Raw genomic sequence first — 22,805 nt, forward strand, 5'->3', positions numbered from 1 at the left:
GTTGGCAGCCCTTTCTACAAAAGTTCACCAATTTAAGGAGTTGGATCTCGATTTTACTGGGAGAGGTGCAGTATGCAGGCGACCTCTGATGAAATCAGACCCTGAATTATTATCATCGGTGGTTTTCAATACATGTTTGCTCTTAGTGCTTATTTTTAATTTCCTGATTTTCATTGGGTGTACATGATCATAGAATTATGCCTATTTTCTACTCAAATTCTGATTATAATTTCGACGATACAGTTGTTATACAAAACACCTGAATAAAGGAAACAGAAACTGCATATGTTTTTTCTCTAATGTTCGGTTTCTGTTTCACTTTCATTAATGATGAAAAATAATTGTAATCGAATATGTGGTTTGTTTTTGTGGAAAAGTTTTGGCAACGAAAAATATAGAAGAAAAGGGGGAGGGGAAACAAAACCAAAAAAAAAGGTTGCCCCTATTTTGCTTGTAAGAGTACGAAATGTTTATTGTTATAATAATGGGAAGTATTTACTTCTAATTTTTTATTCGCAATTCTTATCAAACTTAAGCACTTTATATTGCACAAGGCATTATTAACAATTTTTACCTGAAGAGTAATATAAACATGGTGAAAACACAGAGCGTCTTTTCTCATATATGAAGCATAGCAATCCGCAATAGTGATTTTCCAAAAACTTTCTTGCATAGCCCCTCATAAAGGTTTTATCCTTCTCCCCGAGTAAAAATTGTGAACTTTGGATTACCGAATACCAAATTTTTACTCCTTTTCAGAGATTCGGACATGAGCGCTTAGCGCTTCATAGTATCGTGAAGAAAACCGAATATGCATTCTGGACGTTTTTTTGTTGCCTTATTGAAACCAAGATTTGACAACAAAATGAAGATTTAACAGCAAGATCACATATCAAATTTTATTTGTCTTCGTCATTGCGAGTTTGAATTATCGCGTTCACTTGGATGCGAATGTACAAATCGATGAGCGGAGAACCCTTGAAAAAAAATCAAATTTGGTGTAAAGAACGCATACCAAATGTCACCCATCTTGCTATAAGCGTTTTTAAGGTATCGTGTCAGAAGATAGATGTTTCTTTGACAAAATGACTTGTCAGTGTGGCACCGAAGAAGGATCTATAAATCACGTGATCAAAGCCTGTCACATATTATAGTCACGTATTAAAGCCACTATGGCAATAATACAGATTCAGATGGCCAAGAAATTAGATGTCTCTCCTAATGTAAAAAGTTGATGCACATTAATGTATTTTATGCATTTTTAATGTTTCACAATCTAATATGTAATATAAAATGAAATGTTTTTTTTCTTTTTCTATTCTGTTTCCTCTACCAATATGCGTTTTCTCTGTAGGGTTCTTTGTTGTTTGCAAGTGTCCATTGCTATTAAGTGTCGTTTGTTCCTTCGTGCTAGGTGGAGCTCCCCTTTGGTGGCCTCATCAAGTTTCCCGTACGGCCTCTGGCTATGTCGAGGTATCGCTTGAATTACCAGTTACTCCAATCAATAGTTATGGAAAATTATAAGAGCAACCTGAAGACAACTGCTTCTTCAAAGAGTATTTAGTTTTTATTTATACGATAAATTGAACACAAAATGTCAAACATCTTTCTGTAAATGTTTTTAAGGTATCGTGTTCAGAGATAGACAAAAGTGAATTTTGGGAATTCAAAAGTTGACAGTTGGAAATTATCAAAACCTCTTGGCATAGTTTCTGAAGATTCCAATACTTTCTCTTATCATATGTGAAAATAATATGTTTGAATGGGAGAAAGTAAACATACGAAAAGGTTAAATGAAATGCAAGTACAAGATTGAAGAATTTTTTTCCTATAAGTTGGGAAATGTATTCCAAAACAAAATTAGAGGGACGCATTCTATATGTTTCACACAAAAAATCCGCCATGGGTTATACCGTGGAATGCGTTTTACTCGTTTGGTTTTGCCTACGCATTTATTGTTACAAGGAGCAAAGCCACCTAATTGGGTGACGCCTTTCTTGGCCAGCGTGCGAATTACTTGAAGGATTTGTTAATTGAATGCGAGCTTTGAAACCAATAAAAGGAGGCGGGACTCTCTTTGATAGGATAATTTGCTCTGGAAGTTAATCACTCATTTGCTAATGTGGCTGCATCCTCATGATGATTGGCAGCTTTATTCAAAGATGTGAATTCGTTTGCATATTCTATTAGGCTAACTGTCTGTCTAGAGGATTAAACTTTTAAAAGGGAGTTTTAGGGAGTAAAAGGAGGGAAAGCGGAATATAAATCTTCCCGCTTTCATGCCTTTCGGATAGTAAAACAGTTTAAAAGAAAATAGAATATTTATATATTTTTCAACTATGTAATTTTGCAACTTTTGATATTTACAACGTACATTTTTAAAGGATTTCGTTTCACGTCTTTGCTTTGCATTTTTGCCGATCTAAAATTTAACAAAGAAAAAAAAAAAAAAAACACTAATTTTTTTTTTTATTTACCTAAATAAAATACTAGACTTTATATTTTGATCTAAAATAAAGAATGTCATGAAAATATAACTCTTTTTCATTCCTTCAATTATTTAATTAATATATCTATTCTTTTTAAGTAGTGCTGAAGCTAATTCTGAAAAGAATGAATTCCACCTCCTCCCTCTCTTATCGAAAATTAATTTTTTCCCCTTTTTGACCGATGGTATTATTTACCGATTTAACGAATGAAAAATATAAGTATTTGTTAGAAAAATGATTTATTTAGAAATGGGATATGCTAGTTTGCCACTAATGTTAGAGGAGCATAATAAAGTTGAAATTATAGTGTCAAAGTAATATCAGTTTTGATTCTACAAAGAATTTAGAGAAAGCCATAATATAATATCAATAATATTTTACATTGGGCATAAAATTATAAATTTTATATTTTAAAATCCATTTACAGATTTTACTTTTTAATCATTCCTCATTTAGAACTCTAAAATGCATGGAAATCTTATCTGCGTTAACATTGTAAAAGAGCTGTTGACTTATCTCTATTTATCAGGTTGCTCGAGCATCGGTGGTTCAGTGGTAGAATGCTCGCCTGCCACGCGGGCGGCCCGGGTTCGATTCCCGGCCGATGCAAAATAGATACATTTTTTAAAATTAATTTGTAAAACCTTATTTGCAGAGAAAAACAAATTTGCAATATTTTTTAGTAAAATTTACAAATGATTTAAAAAAATATTAGGTCTAGATTCCCATGGTGTCAACAAGATAAAAAAATAATCTACTTGATCATCTTCCCTTTGGGATTATGCTTACTAAAATACTGAAAATTTGTGTTCTGAAAAAAAAAAGTACATGTTTCATAGCTAAGAACTTGAAATCTCGGTTCAATTAAATTAGCACTCGTAGGAGCATTTAATTTTTGCTCACTATATGTGACCATTAGCTCAGTTGGTTAGAGCGTCGTGCTAATAACGCGAAGGTCGTGGGTTCGATCCCCCCATGGGCCAATCTGATTTTACTCTTTCCAAAATAAAAAGATTCTAAATTTTGAGATGGTATATTTTACAAGCAGCTTCTGGTAAACGAAAAAAAATTAGTTAGCTTTAATTATCATAAAATATTTTCCAAAATAAGTTTTGTGGTTATTTATTTAATACAACCTGTTGTAATAGTCACTTATCTAACTTTATTTCATTTTCAGTTCCATTGCTTTTGTACTGAAATTATTTCGTTTTCAAATGAGCATATCTGGTATTTTATTTCTTATCATTTACAATACATAGATTTATATTTTCATTATTTCCTATTTATATAAAATAAACAATTTCATAAAACGTTTTAAACCTTTCTTTTCAGGCGATTAATGATGAGTGGACGCGATAAATCGTCATCTGACCGCGGTTCAAAATGACGAGGTCCGTCCCAAAATAGTCCTAATGTTGCTTTAAAATGGTACGTTAATATAACATCGACGTGATAAATCTGAAATACTAATTTTTCGCAATACAATATAGAAAACGATACAAAGATTTAAAAACCTAAGTCATAAATAACATAGGCTAATTAATAATTTGCAACAAATCATTCATGTCTATTGCAGAAAAAGAAAATTCGCTTGTACCCACCAGGTTTCGAACCTGGGACCTTCCGCGTGTTAGGCGGATGTGATAACCACTACACCATGGGTACACAGAAACGAAAAGCGAACTACAACATAGGTCAAAGCTATTTTTACTCGACTGTTCTATTTACAGATGATTTATTTCGAGTTGTAAGCAGCAATTACTAATTGGAGTCTAGGATAATACTGTGTTCGCTTTTACCGTTCATGAACTTTTCACTTGGAAAAAAATCATTGTGATCTCACTTTCATTAATTTTTTTTCTCAATATACAATTTCCAAATAATTGAATGAATGAATTTTAAATATTTATATTTTCGAAATAATTGTGTTTAATGGAACCAGATATTTCTCGTGTTACAAAAGATTTATAAATCGGACTTTTGCAAATAAATAAATTAAAACATTGAAATGTTCTCCTTATTTCTATATCCTATTATGTACAAAAATTTTGTAAACATAAATTTTAGCTCTTATTTATGCTAATCCTATATATATGCAAACGAATAAAATATACTATTCAGTGTTAAACAGAGGGAAGCTTAAAATAGTTTGCACGGCCGTATAAAACCCTATATGGGTTCTTGAGTAATATAAGTTGCCAGATAATTTTAATAGATTTTCATTTCATTTCCACTTGTCAGACATAAATAACAAATTTTATTGCGGTTCACCAACATGAGAGTTTCAGTATCTCAAGTATAAAAAAACTCATAATTTAAATTTAAAAGTTAAGCGAAACATTAACAAAATTTTTTAATACAATTTAGATACTATTTAACTGTCGTGTCGGACATTTTTTAAAAATTATAAAGTGACATAATATCAATTTTGAAAAAGGAAGCTCATTAAAGATGTTTTAGAATAATGCTCCAAAGTGTAAAGAAAATTTGATTTTACTTTAAATAAGTTAAAGTACGAATTAAATCCCAGCACAAAATTAAAATCCGAAAATATCGTATAAAAACCCCTTGAGACCCTAAGGTGCCCTCAAAATTATGGGACTTCTAGACAGTTGCTTATTTCAAAATCCATCTCCTGGTATTTGATAAATAAATTCATTATTTTATTTTTCTGTATTGAGGATTATAACTATAGTAGACATTTTATTATCCTGTTTGGATTAGATTCGCCTTTTATTTGACGATAATGTTAAAATTAAAAATTATTCAGAATTTATCGCATTTTTATATTATTTATGATTTTATATTAAATTGAATAAAGGAAATTTACAGCTCGATCATCACTTCATAACTCTCTCTATGGTGTAGACTTGTAAAAAAATTGTATTTTCTCTTATCTAATTATAAATTGTGAGGAAATGCATTACTGATTTGAAAATCCTATTTTTTCTGAACAGAATGAAATAATTTTGAATTTATGCTATTATCTATTTTTTTGATAAATACATGCAATAAATTTTAACTTTTCAATTCCTTATTGTAACATTCATTACTTTTTAACTATGAACTGTTTGGAAAATATGCATTATATATATAAAAACGCTACATTAATAATCCTCGAAAATTCGATTGGTTCCTTTAGAGAAATATAGTTTTTAATTTATGTCCTTTTACCATAAAAAGGAACGTGTATGTGTGTTGGCTTGGCTCTATATAGAAACAGACCGTTAGACTCAGAGCTACTAAATACAGTAAAAATTGTTTTGTAAGGTAAAATTGTATACTTCGGAGCGAATTTTTGAAATTTTAACTAATTAAAAACAGATCAAAATTTTGGCGTTTTGCTGCGATAACTCTCCAAAGTGTTACTGTGCAAAACTAAGTTTTACGTCATTTTAAATTCAAAAAATTATAAATAAATACTAAATTTTAAATACTAATTTAAAATAAAATACTAATAAGTTAATAAAAAAATACTAATTTAAAGTACTAATACTAATACTAAAATACTAATTTAATTACTGCCGAGTTTTTTCATCGTTTAAATTAATTCTTAAAAATATTTTTAAGCGTATATATACCATATATTTCACTGTTGTAAAGAAGCTGAAATCTTTTATTTTTCATTATTTATACAACAGTTTCGTCCTGGATTTACCATTTTATTGTTAATGATGTGGATACAATTTTTTTACCATTAAAATTAAATAATTAACAATTAAAAAATAAATAATAAAAAATAATAATTAAAAAAATTACCATTAAAATTAGTAAGAACAGATAAAAAAAAATTTAAAGTGCGTCCTTTTTTGAATAGGTTTCAGTAATAAATTTTTTGTATTAGTTGAAGCTTAATCTCTTTCATTTCAGATTAAATAATAAATTTTGGGTTTTATGATAGAAAATTAGGAGATGCATAGCCCAATGAATAAAATGGTATAAGGCTTCTAATTTAAAATTCCAATTTTTGGTTGTTACCTGTTTGCCAAAATTTGGAGTTTAAAATTACTTGCTACGGTTGCCAAAGAAAGCAGGTTACATAAAATATTTAATAGAAAATTTTAATAGTCATCGATCCTAGTAAACCAACAGGTCGGCAAAGGTGGATAGTAAATAAAAAAATAAAAATTTCGCAAAACGTATTTAAATAAATTTCTCAGATAAAAGTACAAAACAAGAACATAATTTTTTTGATATTAATTAATAGATTACAACAAGCAAAGTCAATTTTGAGGTGGATTGACACCACAAACTACAGAATTCACTTTGTGATGCATTTTTTAAATTATGAGATGGATGTTTGTAACATGGCATTACACATAGTAACCTTTGTATTTAAAATTTGGTTGTTGTTTCTTATGGCACTTGCCACGGACAAGCCCGCTGTTCGAGGACAGCCGATTTAAGCCTGAGGTGGGAGCGTCTCTTGTTTTTATAGTAGAGCCGACTGGGGACAAGAGTACGACTTAGCTACTCACGCATCACTCATTCGCTTGCACAACCCCTTTTTACAGGAGGGCACATTCACACATCTCACAGATAGAGCAACGGAAGAACAACAATGCCCAAACCGGGACTCGCACCCGGGACAACCAGATAACGTTGAAGACTCGCTACCCCTATGCCAGGACGCCGGGAAAATTAGGTGCTCATCAAAAATGACGAGATTTAAAAATATGAGATGGAATGTAAGAAGGAACATGATATCACACAGGGTATACCCAAAATATGGTATTTTTTGGTAAAATTTCTTTTCATTGACTTGATTTCATTTTCATGATATGGTATCGAAGTGAACGGATCAGACTTTTGAGGTTTGTAGCAGTAGAACCAGCTTCAAGAAATGTTAGTGTAAAAGTGTCTTTGTAGCAATGAAAGGTTTACGGCAGGAATGCGAATTCTTCGTCTATCAATGTGGCAATTATTCCAACTCCACATGAATGGTTTTCTTTTTTTCTTTTAGTGCAGGAGAATTAGTTAAACCATTTTCCTGTTTCAGCAAAAATGAATTTATAAAAATTTCTCTATCAGCGTTTAATATATCTTTCAGCTTACTTAATATTTAACTTTATGATGAAAGAAACGATTGTTGATTACAATTTTTTTTAAAGGGCTGCTCAACTTGTAAATAAAAACCAAGATAAAAAATTGTAAATGAATTTTGAGAGTTTTGTTTTTGTAGAATTCTATGCAAACATATCAAAATAATGAAATTCTTAACAAACAAGTAAATAGATTAAAAAGAAAAAAAAGGCGCTAGTTTATTTATACCATAACAAGATCTTTGCACAGATTTAAGTAAAATTTACAAAACGTTGAAAGCATAATTTCAAAATACGAGAAATGAATTCTGCAGACTCTGTGTATATTTGAATAAATAATATTTTTAGAAATCTAACTAAGCAATTTTCCTAAGCATATTTAAAAAAAAATAACAATGAAAAATGCACTTTTTGAAATGGCATAAATTTCTGAAAGTGGTTTTAATGGCTGATGATAAAATATATGTAATATCTTTTATTCCAACAGAGAAATTTAAATTAAACTAGCTTCAAGTTTTTTTTCTATGACTGTCTAGAGTATTGTCTTCCGAAAGCCTCATTGAATATTTAATAGCCTAATAAATCCTATAGTATAGTGTATTAACAGCCTAATATAGAATAGCCTATATAGAATAGTGTATTTAAATAGCCTAATAAATCCTATAATGCATTTAAGTTAAACAAAACCGCCTTTCCCCATTCCGCTTTACTATTATCCGGATGAGTTTTCTGGAATTCTTTGACACTGGTTATGTTTGGATTTTGAGAGTGAATTTAACAGATATATACATACAAAACTACGGAAACTGGTCGATTAAAAAACTTAAAGCTGAAACTTTTCTTTTTTTACTTGTTATATTATAGTAAAATTATATTATTTATCTTATCTATAAAACTAAAAATAATGATGTTTATCTTTTTCATGGGGTAGTGATATTTTTTTTCCTCATCAGAAAAACGGACAGAAAACGTTCAAAATGATGCATGAAAATCAGGTTTGATAGCAACATTAGCAAAATGATCAATTAACTTAAAATAAAAGAAATAAGTATGAGGAGAAACAAAAGTTGACCAAATTCATAAAGACAGCAAATGAAAATTTTTGTAGCTCTGAAAAATATAAGATTACAATGGTCTGATTGATAGCCTCAGCGTCAGAGAGCCAGAAGCTCGAGACCCAATTCCATGGCAGAGTCTCTTTTTATGCGACTTGTGTGCCATTTGCCTTGTTGATGTTGCATGGAGGTATGAAGAACGGGTTAATGATTCATATGTCATCTTAATTAGAGCTCAAAATGAATAATTTCGTCTTAAAAAATAACCCTCATTTATTTCTAGCGCAAATCGTGCGAATTAGTTGAAAAAAATTATATTATATTGATCTAAAGTGAATCTAATAAGCTCTACAAGCTTAAGTTAAAGCTGTAGTTGTTTATATAAGCTAAAACGTTCTCTTCTGTTCTTCAATTGTACTTATTCAAATGTTACCGCTTTGGACAGTGATATTGAAGGAAAAACATTGAAAAACTATCCGACTTTGAGGATAAATTGGATTGGAAATATTGATTGCATTTAATTTCAATTAAATCTCTTACGCATTATTTCATGTTACATTAACAAACTATTATTACACAACAAATCATCATAGATTTTAAAGCTGTACTATCTTAATAGTTTTATGACTGTTATGTATACACAAATGAACAATCCTAAAGAAGTCAAATCTGACGATATCATAGTACTTTTAAGAAGTCCAGTTCATCTATCTTCTAACTTCCTCAGTGCTATAAATTCTATTCTTCATTCCTTTTTCAAACTAAGCTGTTAATAAACATAATCTCCCTCCTTTGCCTTTCAACAACAAATTAATCGAATATTTGATAAAACGAAGAAAACCATTTGAATTTCAGTGTAACAATAAAATATGTATTTAAAAAATATGCAAAAAATATTTTTAATAAATTTGCCAAAATTCAAAAAATATATTCCAGATAAGCCGATTTTTATCAATAAAAAGATAATTTATTAAAATTTTAAACGGTGTAAAAATCATTTTTGTGAAATAATAATATTTCCTGGAGTTATCGTGGAAAAACCTCAAACTCTCGCTTAAATTTAAATTAATTTTAATTGTAATTAACACTTTAAAGAATCATTCCGAAATGCATACTTCCACCTTCCAAAATATATATCTTCCAAATTTGGTAATTCTAAATCAAATGGCCTGCCCTGTAGAAAGCCAACAATCGTTCAGCATGCACATGCACGCACACACACACGCTCGCCTTCATTATTAGCAGTGATAACGACTCAGTCGCATTCCATAGATAATCTAATGACTATTTATAAGAGATTACTGAGATCTTAAATACAATAAAATTAGATTTTAATATGATAAACTATATTTTCTGTAATGGTTTAAAATGAAAAACGAGTTTAAACGAAAAATATCAAATTCAAAAGAAACAAGAAAAAAAACCCGCTTAATATTTAATTCGAATTAGTTTCCTTTTTCGGAACTGAGTGCCTTTCGTAATTACAAAACAACAATTATGTCATTACAACGTTAAATAATGCTATGCTGTTCCCCCAGCATATAAACGTTCTTACATAATCGTCACTTTACGTAATATGCTGCTTTATATAACTCATTAGAGGAAGTTTATAAATATAGAAACGGATGGTTTTCCTTTTATTTCATGTGAATTTCCTCTTGGAAGATTGAAGAGGATTTTTAATTAACATTTTTCTAACTGTTGGTTAAAAGAAAATGAAAAGGAAGAGCAGAAGTAGCACAGATTTATTGAACCTAGTATTATAAAATAAACAAAACGGTTAAAATGGAGCATATAAAATATATTTATAGAATAACTATTAAAAGTTTTGAATGCAATATTTAAATGACTTTAAAACAATTAAATATTTTAAATGAAATTTTAAAATATTTATTCATTTTCAAGTAAATATAATACTGTAAAACATTGAATAAATAATAAAAAACAAGATACTGATACCGCCTGGCAGAGCAATAGCTAGTTCTTCACTCTACTTATTTTAACATCAATAAAATTATTTAATATACACAGATCGATCAAGGTGTCAATGATTGTTGTACTCACATTACTACGTATTCAAAATAATTAAAAAAGCGGTCAGATTTAGGTTAAAATATGAATTCATGACATTTACTACATTACTGTTTGCAATCTAAATCGGGTTACAACGCGTCACTCTGCGTAGAATTCATTTTACTGAATGAAACCTAGGACATCCTTAACATATAAAAACATAATTTTATAAAAGAATAAATGATTTTCAACAAATTCAATAAACTAGATTTCATTCTCAGTATCTGTTTCGTGTTGTAAATTTTAAACACCATTTAATTGGCTTATAAAGTTAGAACTGAAAATTATAATAAAAATTCCTTATTATAGAAGCTCACGTAATTTGTTTTTTATCATGATAATACCTGTAAGATGGATATCATCTGCATCCTGCCGAATATTAAAGAATAGGCATGATGCAAAAGCTGTCTAAGACATTCCAAAGCGGACTGTTGGACCTACAAGTATCAAATTTGGTACGTGGTTACTTCTTGGTTAGAAGGAGCTCACTATGAAAGGATTTCGTAAATTTATAATTAAAAAATATTCGAAATGTTTAAATGCTTCGTAAATAAATACAGTATTCTACAAAAATCATTTATACATCACTTTAACACTCTGCAAACTGGTAATCCCAGTTTTATATCCGTATGATATTTTCTCCGATTTGAATAAATTTTTGAACACATGTTACAACGATGTTTTTCAAAGTTTTAGTCTCTGTGCTTATAACTTTCTTCATTACAGCATCTTTATTGCATATTGTTGCTGTAATGAAGAGCAAATTTTTTAAAAATAATATAGAGAAAAGTGCATCATATATATATATATATATATATATATATATATATATTTCTGGCACATGTTGATGTAATAAGAATTGAAGATATAAATCTCGTAAGCAATGAAATATGGAAATCTGTGAAAAAATGACGGAACTCAGCGAGAGCAAACTTACCCGAATGACTCAAAAATGACTTTTTTTCGTGAAAATTGCCATGATTTAAATGATGTCATTTTCCACTCTAAATACATAAAAAGTGCCATGTTAAAATGATTATTTTTATTATGGAAATAAATATTGTTGTTCAAGCAACTGATACAAGCGTACAACTTTCAATAATATCTGCTTTTCTTGTATATGGGAAATATCGAAACAGCGTGCAAATTTTCCTTAATTCTTTAAGTTTAACAATCCTACAATCTTTCTAAACTTCTTTCCAAAAGATGTAATTGGCACAAAATTTAAATAGTAGCTTTAAACTGGTTTTATAGTATGATCAAGGCACTTGAATACGCATTTTGGATATTTTCATGACAATCGTTTGGATTTAAACTTCGTTCCATATTTAGAATTATGAAATAAAAATCACATAACAAATAAATTTTCTTGCTTATTGAGTTTTTTGTGTTTACAAGCATACGGGCAGACACTAACAAACAAACAGGAAAACCGTTGTTGGATTTAATCCGAAATTAGGTGCAGAACTACAATATTGACATGAAGACCTCATGCTAAAATTCTCTCAATCAGTTTGTTGCTTTTTAGAGCTATCGCGTCAATGCGTCCACGAACTGGGGGATTAATCAATAGCCATTTCATTCAGAAATTGTCAAAAATTTCATACAGATGCACAATTCTTTAAATGAAGCCATAAGACAAATTTCACTTATTTAGATCGTCCCACCTTTATGTTTCGTATTCATAGGCACATGCAGTTCTAGAATGTCATTTTTTTTTACTACAAGAATCTGAAATGTAGGATTTTTTTTCCTTTTGCAAAAATTTTTCTTCAACTACAAAAAAGTAAAAAAAAAAAAAAAAAAAAAAAAAAGCCTTATTAAAATGCATGTTGATCCGGCTGACAAAATACATCAATTCCGAGAATTCTTTAAGGTTAAATAATATTCGTAGTTATAATTTCTTTTTTGTCCTTTCTGTTTGTTTTTTTTATCGTAAGTCTCGATCGCTTTAAACTGTTTAGAGCAGTCCCAACCCAAACAGGATTCACTGTCTTTGAATCCACTTCTCCGATCCACTACCTCAAAATTATTTGTTTTTCAAACTTCATTATTTTTTTGTTATATGTAGACAGTTTTTTTTCTTCTTTTCTCTGATTCGAAATTGCCCATTCCCGGTTTCCACTTGAAACTCGTAGACAAAACAGCTGGAGGTCTAGTCTTAAGATAAACTGTTGCAGTTACGGCCGGTGAATAGAAATAACGTCGGCTTCCAAGGTTTTGGATTTGTTACTAACGCTCAGCCGTGAATAGTTCATGGCTTTTGATGGATAGTTTTTGACCTCTGAAGACCAGAGAACTAAAAGAAACATCTGCAGACTGAAATTTTTTCTGGAAATTCAGGAGTGTCGTTGTTCTTCAGAGGATATAAAAAGTCTTTAAAATTAAACTATTCCCTGTTAAGTGCATTGCGTTGGAAACCTGTGGGAGTATTCTTTCCTTGGTGTTTTTCAAACACGTCCACAATAAAAAGTTTTTCTCGTTAGGGTTAGAACAACAATGAAGTCAATCGAATATATATTTAGATATGTTACCTTTACTCAATTGAATCCAAAATTCTGACGCATGTTTTCAATTTCGATTATAGGAATAAATAGCACTTTTCGTTTATTTCAATTGCTACTTTTCTTGAGCTATTGCATAAAAAGGAACAAAGAAAAGACCCGATCTATCAATCCTTCAATGAAATTGATCCAAACTTTGATGAGTATCCGCAACTATGGGAATGGAATCATATGTTGTTGATGGTACTTGTGGCACTTGCCATAGACAAGCCCACTGACGAGTTAGTTAGCTATATTAACGTCCAGTTTAAAGCAACACTAGGGCTATTTTGGGACGGACCTCGTAATTTTGAACCTCAGTCAGATGACGAGGACGACACCTGAGCTGGCACCCCCCTCTCCACACCACACCAACGGAAGAACGTTTGGCCCTGACGGATTTATCGTGCAACAGACCCCCTTACACGTCGGTTCTTCGGTGGAATGGAGTCTCAAACCTGAAATCCTAAGGCTCACAAGCCAAGACCTTACCACCAGGCCACCACGGCCCAAAGCCCACTGACGAAGTGAGCGATTTAAGCCGAGTTTGTGCAATAGACTGAGAGTAAAGGCACCTGAGTACCCGAGGGCAGAAGTCTCACTTCTAGTTCAAATGAAGATGATACATACACACTCGCTTGCACAACCCCTTTTTATTAGAGGGCTCTTTCGTACATCTCACAGATAGAAGAACATAGGGCAAGGAATAGCCATTCCCGAACTCGGGAATCTGGATCACAGGGACGACGCGCTACCTTTAGGCCGGGAAGCCAGCATTACTTGTTTTTTTCCCCATTTACTTCATTTTTGAATATATGTGAAGGGGAGGATCTACTTAACGTAGACAGATTGTATAAGAACATTGATGGAAATCTATAATTTTGGTATAAAGACTTATGTCGAAATTTCATCATTCTAACTGGTATTGTTGAGTTATATTCATAGATATTCAGATAAATTGACCCATTAATAGATAGACATATTTTCATGTTTTAAGGATATTTTTTGTCTCATTTCAAAATTTAAAAGAATTAACTTTTTAATAATATCAATTTTATTTCTATGAAGTTTTCCTTTAAATTTTCTTTTTTAAAAGTAATTATTTCAAAATTTTTATGCAAGGCTTATGCACTTAATTTTTACCAATCATTCCCAATAGAAATGCTCAGTAGCGCTTTGGTTAAGTATGAAATTTTGAAATTAAAATTTTTGTTTTGGGTTTCACTGTTTTATTTTTGATTTAATAAATTAGTAAATTTATATTTCAAAAGCATTTAATCTTCTTAATTTTCACGCGTATTTTTATTTCAAATTAAAAAAATTGCTTACATTTCACATTATATTTATGTAATTTTATAAATTTCTAAATTTGATTAAGAAACGAAGATGGAATGGTAATATAAAAATATAGTAAAATACCTAATATTTTTTTTAAATGATGATATTATTATGAGAAATCTGAATCTGTCTTTTTTTTTCAGTTCGTGTCTGAGTTCTTTTTGAAGGATAAATATTATAATATCATATTTTCCTCTCTCGTTTCTTTATTTTTCCCTTTTAGTTGCATGCCATATAAGAATAAGCTAAGCTTAAGATAAAAAATAAATTTATTCAAAATCATATTTTTATTTTCAGAATAAATTTAATTTTGACTTATAGTATTAACATTGTTTGCATTTGTACAATCTGAATAACAAAATAAAGAGAGATAGAGAGAAATATAATACAAGGGAATTTGATTGATTCGAAAGTGCCGGGATCACAATATAAAATCAATTTATTCAAAAATTTGAATTCAGAAAAATTAGTTGAAAAATGAATACAGAACAAAATGTACATGGAAAATAAATATGAAATCTTTTGACTAAATGAATAACAATTTAAATTTAATGAAAGAAAATTGGTTTTGTAAAATGCACAATTACTGCCATTCACTACGGGTCAATTTTAAAAGTGATACTGGTTCCTATCCTATTTGGTTCAGAACATTTTTGCGAATTTGCAATATCGTTTCCCTGTTACGGTAGTCTGAACACTGGAAAGATCGATTTGTAGGGATTCTTAATAGACACTGATTGAATTATTTAGGGACTCCTTTCCAGATTGTAGTGATTATTTGATGGAAAAAAATTGAAGGTTCCGGAAAAGGCAAGAATTATGGCCTATCTCTATTCAAAACAAAGATCAGGATATCATTCTTCAAAATTCCAAACAAATCTATATAAACTCGAGACGCTAATGCGATTCATAGATTCTCTTTTTGAAGTATTGATCACGGTGTTACTAAGTGCTGTAGTGGTGTTATTGTCATTTAATTAGAGATTTACTATGTGATTAAGTAGGCAATACAGTTAATTTCGACATGTACCGTTCTTTATATACGTCTCGGTCAGGTTTGCTTCGTCTTTTCTTGTGGGCGGCTAAACTAAGCGGTGTTTTCCATTATCGGACGTGTTGGATTTCTTTCATATTGTATTCGCTAGTTATATTTCTTCGCAATATCTAGTTAAAGACTCGTAATAAATGGCAAATGTAGTATTTTCTGTTCGCCAAGCCCCCTTAAAATATCTAATTCCAATAACAGGGGATAGTTATTCCTTCATGGGGGAATTTCAGAGAAAATTGGTTTTGTTTTTGATAATGCATCTTGTTTACCATTTTATCTGACATCACGTAATGTTATTATTCTATCATCTATGCTGTGCTGAAAGGAATTCATATTCATTAAGTCTGTGCTGTGCATTTCACCTGGAGTATCCTTTTCTTTGCCTTAATGCAGCAAAAAAGATATCTTATAGTATTGCCCTTTGCGCTTCCTGCATTTTCTATTGTAATAAAAGCATAATTCTTTATGTCTGACCTTCCGTCATAGTTTATTCAAAAGGGCTTCTGAATTACTCTGTATATACGCATTGATTAAACATTTTATATACTGATATATATCAAGCATTTACTGCTTTAAATTTTAAGGAGATTTCGATTTGTCGAGTTAATGCGCTTACTGCCTTTCTATTATGTATAATTCATAACATTTATTGATTTCTACATTTTCATATTACAAAAATTAATGGAGACGAACCGAGGTTAAAGAGCTAAGACATCATCTGGAATAGCTCATAATTCTCCGAACTTCCGAATTTTACCAAACCATCCAGACAGCACTGACCATGCATATATTTGTTTAATCCTTTAGGTTTGTCTTACACAAAAAGATGTGGTTTGGTTATACTAAATTCCTGATTTTAAGCAGCACTAGGGCTATTATAGAACCGACCTCGTAATTTTGGATCGCGGGCAGGTGACAGGGGCGACACCTGAGTTGGCATCCTCTCTCCAAACTTCTGCACCACACCAATAGGAGGACATTTGACACCGAAGAATTTGGCGTTTTACAGACCTGCTTACAAGACGGTTCTTTGGGGAATCGGGTCTCGAACACAGTGCCCTTGAGTCCCGAAAACGAGACCTTATCACCAGGACCCTGCGGCCGCAGAAAAAAAAAAGAAAAAAAAGGAAACTGCGTGTGAAAGTCAGCATGGAAACTACACATTCATTTGAACTGCAAAAAGCTTATGTAGATAAACAAAGAAGATAGGAGATTCGAATATATTTGATATAATGAAGAACAACTTAAATAGTATTATTTTAAAATTAAGCGCATACATTTCCAAGTATTATTTCTTTACACTTGTAAACATATCGGAAATAGAATAATTTTTCAAATCAGACATAATCAATACAATTTAAAATCGAGGAAAATATCAACTCGTAAAAAAGTGTTTTTCTCTTCTCGTGTTTTCTACGAATTTGTATTCTGTAGACCCGTAACCTGGATTATCTAGTGAAAGTTACTTTTTATAGGTTAAACTTCATGAGAAAATCTTAAATAGCGTTTGATCTTCAGAGTGGTATTTTTTTATTTTTTGTTTATCCTTTATGATTAACATAATTTAGCTCCAGTGCTTACTAGATAAAAAGGCAATACAAAACCTGATAAATTCAATTTTTAATCGGTCAATATTATTTAAAGCTCCATTCTACTATAAAACAGTTTGGGAGCTCTGGTTTCTAAATTAGTACCTCAGTTTAAATTAAGCATATGCCATTCAAAGATTAACTCAAACAAACTTTCATTTAAGATTTTACGAGGGCGTTTGAAGTACGAAATTTAACACCCATTCAAGGCTGAATTAAACTTAGTAGGAGGTGAAATCCTCCCTCCCTCACGTTCGAATGTCAAATATTTTTCTTGATTTTACTTAATACCTTAAGAAGTTTTAATTAAAAGCGTTATGACAAACTGTGATAACAAAACATTTAAAATCGGTTTAATCACTTTCGAGATAATCGGTTTGCAATATCTTGTATAAAAAAAGTTAAGAGTAATTTTATCAATAAAGAGATAAACAAACACTAAAATTTTTTTACACAGCTTAAGTATTCAAAAATAATATATTGATTTTGATTTGGATATACAACTATAAAACAAATTGGACCACATTGATCCGCAAGCAAAATTTAAATAGTATATGTAGAAAATCAACCAAACAACAACATGAGAACAATGTTTTGAAATTTAAATGAAACTTGCTTTTATCTTTAATAAGGTCTAGAATAATATCTTTTATAAATCAAATGAAGGTCCGAAATTAAATTTCCATTAAAATAATGGGAAGGGGAATGGATGTTTTAGGCTTTTGCCTACTTTTTTCTCTTAAAGTAATGGAGAAAAATAGTCAAAAACCTGGAATTACTTGATGTCGCGAATTTCTAGGCTTTTGCCTGTTATATCTATTTGATATGCACACGTTAATTCACATTCAAAGTGAATATTCATTGGATTCTCGAACCCGTGATCATTCTGTTCTCATTTCCAAAACTTGTTCAATAGACTGCCTTAGGTCTTTTTGAAAGAGAGAAATTAAAGATGATTCAGACATTAGGCAAGGAAAAGATTTCACTAATTTAAAGTCTTCAAACAAATCATTAAAAATCCAGATTGGTAACAAAGACCTTAAAGAGATAGTAACAGTCCATAACAGAAAACGTGAAAAAAATTAAATTTTCCGAATTCACAGACGTTTACATAACTGCATTAGCATTTCATTATTAATGTTGTTGTTGTTTTTTTCATTCAAAAAATCCACTTTTGAATGCTCAACAAAAGTTAACCACCTTCACGTCTGTTGAAACAACACTTTTGATTCGTTTTTTTATTATTTTTTTCTCGCCATGTAATTATTTCCCTGCACGTGAGAGTCGAGTTAAGTGCATGCGTTTTCCGCCAATGCGGAAAGAGGTCTGCAAAAATAGAAACAAAGATATCATTAGTCTCAAGGTGAATACGCATTAGACGCGATGCGTGATTTCGTCTCCGGGCAGATGTTAACTAACAAGCAGCGCAACAGACAGACACAATGCACTGTGCGCAACAGACAGGAGTGACTTCTGATTTCCAGCTTTTTAAGAGGAGGCGTTGTGAATATCTAGGTCGCCGGATCGTGAACCCTGGCATTGTCTGGAGGAGCCTTGACGAATGCCGGTTTCCGATTACAAAATATAGTCTACTGAAAAAAGAAATGGTTTCTGAAAATAAATAAAAACGCAGCGATAAAGAGATGGTCAGTCGAGCGTGTAGGCTAGACTTGTTAATTAGATTACAGCAGTACGATCATTTTGTTTGCTTTTTTCAAGGCGATCCCATAAAATTTCTATGATTCAAATATCAATAAATCTGCAATTAGTATCTTATTTGAGAACTTAACATCATCAGATTATTTATTTTTTTATATAAATATTCTTAGATTTTTTATTTGGAACATATAGTTGAGCGGGAAATGAAATCATCGAGCGTGTTGTCATCATATTCTTTTTTGTATTCTTATATAACAGGACACGTGTTGGATATAACTTCGCAGTATAATGAAAAAAATATCATATATGGAATTGCAATCGTATATGAACATATCTAATTTCATCCGGATAGCTTTCTACGTTTTGATCTATTGACTGTGTCCGTTGATTTAAATACGGATATATAAACAGGCAGACATTTTATTCTTTCAAGAATTTCGTCCAAACTTTGATGCACTAACAATTTTACTATAGAGATCATTTATTGTTGTTTGTTTGTTTGTTTCTTATGGCACTTGCCACTGACAAGGCCGCTGTTACGAAGACAGCGATTTAAGCCTGAGGGGGACGTCTCTTATTTTTTATAGCAGAGCCAACTAGGGCCAAGAGTACGACTTTGCTACTCACGCATCACTCATTCGCTTGCACAACCCCTTTTTACAGGAGGGCACATTCACACATCTCACAGATAGAACAACCATGCCCAAACCGGGACTCGAACCCGGGACGCCCAGATCACGGGGAAGACGCGCTACCCCTATGCCAGGACGCCGGCAGATCATTTCTTAAAATTCCCATATGAAGCCCGTTTAAAGATTTGTCCAAAATTTTGATGAAGAGTTCATAGAACCATATGCCAAATTTCAGCCCTTTAGATGTTTGTCTTTGCGAATTATAGGATTCTAATTCAAGAAATTGGATTGGCAAAGACAACTTTCTAAGATCCTCAGATTTGGCTTTCTCCTTCCCCCAATTTTTTCCAGGACTACATGCAGAGACTTATTTATAAACGTATTTACTGCATGTCTGGGCATCAAGTTTGGTTTGTCTCTTCTGCCATGAAAAACCAATTTCCAATCCAATCTTTGGTTCACAAAGCCACATCATGTCCCCAGATCTTTTACAAAAATAACTGAAGTTGCAAGGATCTATGAAATGCCTGGCATTTTTCAAAATATAGGACAGTATCTGCATCAACATTGCGAAGTAAATAGCTATGGGCAATACTATATACACACATACTTCCAAAATTTGATAGAAATTTAAATTTTAGATGCAAAGATTACCTACAAACAGACAAATAAACATAATTTTTTAAAAAGTTTTGGGATTTAAGAGGCCTATTAGTAGTTGTGTCAATTAGAAATCTCTCCTCTGAAGTTTCCATTTAAATTATTTAAAATATATAAAATAAGCAAGTGAAAGAACGAATAAACAGAGCTTTTCAGCTATTAATGATTCTTTTATTGAAATTTTTTTTATAAATTAATCAACGCTGTAAATTAATCACACGGCGAAAAAAGGCATGCGAGTCCACCCCACCCCACCCTACTCCTAGTTTTATTTATTTAAAGCAAACAGTTTCTCAAATTTTCTTAAAATAATAAAAACGAATTCAAGACTCCAAACGACTCCAAGAATTTAATCTGTAATACACAAAGCAATTATTTAATATTAAAAAAAGATTTGCTTTCATTTCTCCAAAATAACCGAAAACTCAGATAACGAAAATTTCCTGCTTGAATAATAAAATGAAAGTTCTAATTTTTAAACAATCCATAAAGTTGTATTTGTAGAATTTTATGAGCTCTTTTCACAGTTGCAATATTTAATAAACAACAAGGGTTATAATCATGTGCAATTTAATGATATTTAATGGTGTATACAGGGAAAGAAATGACATTTTAATGTCATTAAAGAAATGGCATTTTAATGGCATTGACATGACATTGAAAGCATTATTTCGTATCAAAATGGTTTAACAATGGCAAAAATTGTAGTGTAATTGTAATTATGAATACATTTTTTGATTTGACTGTTATTATATCTATTTACATATTGTTATTTTAAAATAAATAAAAATATCATATTTCGTTTAAAAGATATTTCTAATAGAAAGAAGATGCAGCACAAAGCAAATGTAACCATCTAATTATAATGCCTATATCATTGTAACTTCTAATTTCTGCCGTTTTTTTAAACTCTACATATATCAGCGAAAAGAGAACAGATATAAGATATATTTTTATAAAATTTGAATAGAATCTAATTTTTAAAATTAACTGAATCGTAATGCTGTTGCTTTTTGATATTTAAATGTTTCTTTATTTGTATTGAATTTATTATCTATCTTTTTTAAACGGTATGCAAATATTTGCTTTGAATCGAAAAGAAAAAATATTCTATTATACGAATAAGTTTTTCTGGATTACAAGAGGAAATTTCTGGCCCTTTCTTGCTTTTAATTATGTTATAGAAAAAACGTTGCAGAATAAAGTTAAAATTACTGATAATCATCTGTAATAACTATATAGAAACTGATATATTATTGGATTCGGTTTGTTTTGTGATGTTAAATGTATGTTTATTTTTCAATGACACGAAATAGAACCAGCTTCGTGTAAAACAAATGTCAACGAATAAAAGTTTTTAAAAAAATCATTGCTAAGATTTGAATACATATTGAATAAAAAAATAAAGTTAAAGGGATTAATTATAATTGTAAAGATGGACGTGTGATTCTATTTAGTAATATGGAGAATAATTCTCTGTTAACAATGCAAGCATTGATCTCCCAAGTATGAACATTCAGTCAAAATGCTATATCACATTTAGAAGCAAATGAAATTTATTTTTTAACTCTCACAATTTATTCACTGTAATGTTTTTATTTTTTAGTGAAACCCTCAGAAAATTTCGGGAATTCTTATTTGAATATCATGAGATTATTTTACTAAAAACAAAACGACTTTTGTTCGATCATTTATATATGAGTTAAATATAATCTCATTTGAAATTTCGGGTGATAGTGATAACTTCTTAGATAATAAGTTTTTCCTTCAGTTTTATTTTGAGGCTTTATTCATAGATAATTTGCCCATCATTTTTGGCTTACATATTCCAAAAAAAAAAAAAAAAACGAGGGTTTTTTCCAGAATAAGCTTTGAATACGAGGAAACTTTTACGAAAAAAGAATCGTATCTTTTAAGAATTTGAAAAAAGAAATGTATCCTTCTGCCGACTTTTAAAGATATCAATAATATGTCCCTTGTTCTTATGTAGAATATCAGCAATAAAACAATTTATTGTTCTTATATACAGTATATTATCAAACAATGGAATGCGAATATAAAGATGTAAAAATCTTCGAAAGCTACTTTCACAATAACTTGGTAAGAGTAAATTATCCAGATTTTCTGAACATTCTAGAAAGAAATTTCTATTCTAGAAATTGCCTGGAAGGCGTGGGATGTCAATTAGGGACTGTATTTCGAAATCCAGGTCAATTCACGCCAATGCGGACATTTGACCATTTTATTAAAGAAATTAATGAAGCATAGCTCTGCATTTTTGAAATTTTGTGTCAAAAGGAATTTTGATATAGGATTTAATTGTCACTGAAATCATGAAAATATTCCTTATGTGTCTAGAAAAATTAGAATCGAAAATTCTTCCAAAGCTAATTAATGAATCGTCGAGATTCTGAACTTCATGAAACAAAATCTTCATTCTCTAATTTTAAATGATAAAACAAAAATACTAATTTTAAATAATAAAATAAAAAAAATGATAAGAAAATTTTAATACAAATAACTTGTATTTGTATTAAAAATAAAAATGGCTTGATTTTCATTGGAATAGAAAAAGTGTTATTGTAAATTATGCATAAAAATATTCATAAATTGTTTTAAATTAGAAAAAAATGGAGAATTGAATTATTAGTATTAAAAGATTTTGGTTGTAACAAAG

General features: G+C 30.5%; 3 non-coding genes across 3 annotated transcripts; 2 read left to right on the plus strand and 1 right to left on the minus strand.

The window, feature by feature from the left end:
• The first annotated feature begins 3,027 nt into the window (after positions 1–3,027).
• Positions 3,028–3,098, plus strand: Trnag-gcc (transfer RNA glycine (anticodon GCC)). The gene has a single exon. It is a non-coding gene; the product is annotated as a tRNA-Gly (tRNA).
• Positions 3,099–3,399: 301 nt separating this feature from the next.
• Trnai-aau (transfer RNA isoleucine (anticodon AAU)) lies at positions 3,400–3,472 on the plus strand. The gene has a single exon. It is a non-coding gene; the product is annotated as a tRNA-Ile (tRNA).
• A 609-nt stretch (positions 3,473–4,081) lies between these two features.
• Positions 4,082–4,154, minus strand: Trnav-aac (transfer RNA valine (anticodon AAC)). Its single transcript has one exon. It is a non-coding gene; the product is annotated as a tRNA-Val (tRNA).
• Positions 4,155–22,805: the final 18,651 nt, after the last annotated feature.

The sequence above is a fragment of the Argiope bruennichi genome, chromosome 3 (genome assembly GCF_947563725.1).
Source record: "Argiope bruennichi chromosome 3, qqArgBrue1.1, whole genome shotgun sequence".
NCBI classification, from domain to species: Eukaryota; Metazoa; Arthropoda; class Arachnida; order Araneae; family Araneidae; genus Argiope; species Argiope bruennichi.